This window comes from Haemaphysalis longicornis, unplaced genomic scaffold, assembly GCF_048455015.1.
Source record: "Haemaphysalis longicornis isolate Haplotype H1 unplaced genomic scaffold, Haemaphysalis longicornis Haplotype H1 scaffold_10, whole genome shotgun sequence".
Classification (NCBI taxonomy): domain Eukaryota; kingdom Metazoa; phylum Arthropoda; class Arachnida; order Ixodida; family Ixodidae; genus Haemaphysalis; species Haemaphysalis longicornis.
The window spans coordinates 83,880,082-83,882,226 of record NW_027526204.1 but is presented as its reverse complement, the minus strand read 5'-3'; the positions used below and the strand labels follow the sequence as shown (position 1 = coordinate 83,882,226).

The 2,145-nt window shown below is 44.1% G+C and overlaps 2 non-coding genes across 2 annotated transcripts; both read left to right on the top strand.

The window, feature by feature from the left end:
• Nucleotides 1-1,135: 1,135 nt before the first annotated feature.
• Trnap-ggg (transfer RNA proline (anticodon GGG)) lies at nt 1,136-1,208 on the top strand. The gene has a single exon. It is a non-coding gene; the product is annotated as a tRNA-Pro (tRNA).
• A 390-nt stretch (nt 1,209-1,598) lies between these two features.
• On the top strand, nt 1,599-1,671 carry Trnat-ggu (transfer RNA threonine (anticodon GGU)). The gene has a single exon. It is a non-coding gene; the product is annotated as a tRNA-Thr (tRNA).
• The last annotated feature ends 474 nt before the right edge of the window (nt 1,672-2,145 follow it).

Below are 2,145 nucleotides of genomic sequence, written 5' to 3'. Positions count from 1 at the left end.
CCCGACTGATCCGGTCAAGAAAAGGTTCAAGTCGTACGTACATAAGATAACCCCACCGTTGAAGTTTGGATTCAAGTGTATTGGATGTGTTTGAAGGAATACGTGCAAATAATAATATATTTACAGGTCCCGTAGTTAAAACATGTCGGGTGGACCTCCAATCAGGGAATGGCTAAAAGAACAGCTTTAGAAAAGGCAGCGAGGAAACGATGCATAAATAGCATACTGCCGCGAACCATGCATTGGGTTTGTTTATTGGTGTTTTGCTTTTGCCGCCCGGCTGCGCCGGTCTGTGCTACCGGTGTTGTCTGTGGGCCAAAGGAGGCTCGTGTTTCGTTCTTTGTTTCTGTGCCGCACGTACGTTCTCTCTTCTGATAGGGAGAGCGTTCCGAACTAACGCGAACAGCCTAGAATAATCTTCGCTGATCTACAGTGTTCTGGAGACACTTCGACTATTCGAGAAACCCTCGCGCCGAGTGATAAATTCCCGCAGAGCAGATGCCGCGGTATTCGAATCGTCGCGATCGCTTTCACACGTCACTTTGCTGACTGCTGCTTCGCCGCCTCTATTCTTTGAGTTGTTCAGGGAGCACAAGTTAAGTGTTCGCTCCAATAAAATCGTTTTCTTTGAACACAACTGCGTCGTCTTTGACTTCGTGACAAGGTATATATATATATATATATATATATATATATATATATATATATATATATATATATATATATATATATATATATATATATATATATATATAGTCGTGAAGTAGAGTCCTTAGTTGCTGAAGGAATACGCACAAAGTAGAAGTACGCTCTTCGGAGACTTTATTTCCAACGTTTCGACCTGAGACAGGTCTTCCTCAGGATTTCCTGAGGAAGACCTGTCTCATGTGCCAAAGGGACCTTTGGCACATGGTACCTGTCTCATGTACCTGTCTTGGTGCCAAAGGGAGCTTAAGAGTGTTCAACGCTGGTCGACCACTCTCGACATGTCGTAGACACTCGAGTCACGCCCCGGGGATTAAAAAGAAGGTCCCCTTCACCCCGAGTAGTCCGAGTGGCGCTGGCTACCACCCCCAAGTGCAGGAAACAAAAATACCTTAACATAAATACCCGAGAAAGTGCTGGGGAAACAACCCCGCCGGTAGCGTAGTGGTTATCGCACCAGACCGGGGTTCTGGAGGTCGTGGGTTCGGATCCCACCCGGCGGGCATTTTTTCACCACTTTCTTTTCGACTCAAAAAATTCTTCATCTCTTTCTATGACCCACCACAACCTCCCCTTTGCTTTCCGAGGTTTTCGTGACTGCCAACCCTTACTTTGTGTTTATTTCACGGAGCCCCTCATTTCCCATTTTCTGATTCGCTACATGCTCAGCGAGGGCCTCTGTTCTGGCAGTCTTGGTGTCAAAGGGAGCTTAAGAGGGTTCAACGCTGGTCGACCACTCTCGACATGTCGTAGACACTCGAATAACGCCCCGGGGGTTAAAAAGAAGGTCCCCTTCACCCCGAGTAGTCCGAGTGGCGCTGGCTACCACCCCCAAGTGCAGGAAACAAAAATACCTTAACATAAATACCCGAGAAAGTGCTGGGGAAACAGCCCCGCCGGTAGCGTAGTGGTTATCGCACCAGACCGGTATTCTGGAGGTCGTGGGTTCGGATCCCACCCGGCGGGCATTTTTTCACCACTTTCTTTTCGACTCAAAAAATTCTTCATCTCTTTCTATGACCCACCACATCCTCCCCTTTGTTTTCCGAGGTTTTCTTGACTGCCAACCCTTACTTTGTGTTTATTTCACGGAGCCCCTCATTTCCCATTTTCTGATTCGCTATATATATATATATATATATATATATATATATATATATATATATATATATATATATATATATATATATATATAGATATATATATATATATATACAAGAGAAGAAAAACTTCGCACAAGATAAAAGCACGATTGTGGCCTACGTTTCAGCATCAGCAAAGAGAACTTGCTTTCCTCAGCAAGTTCTCTTTGCTGAAACGTAGGCCACAATCGTGCTTTTACCTTGTTCGAAGTTTTTCTTCTCTTGTGTTCTCTACCATCTTCAAAGTTCTACTACTCCCTCGATTATATATATATATATATATACATATATATATATA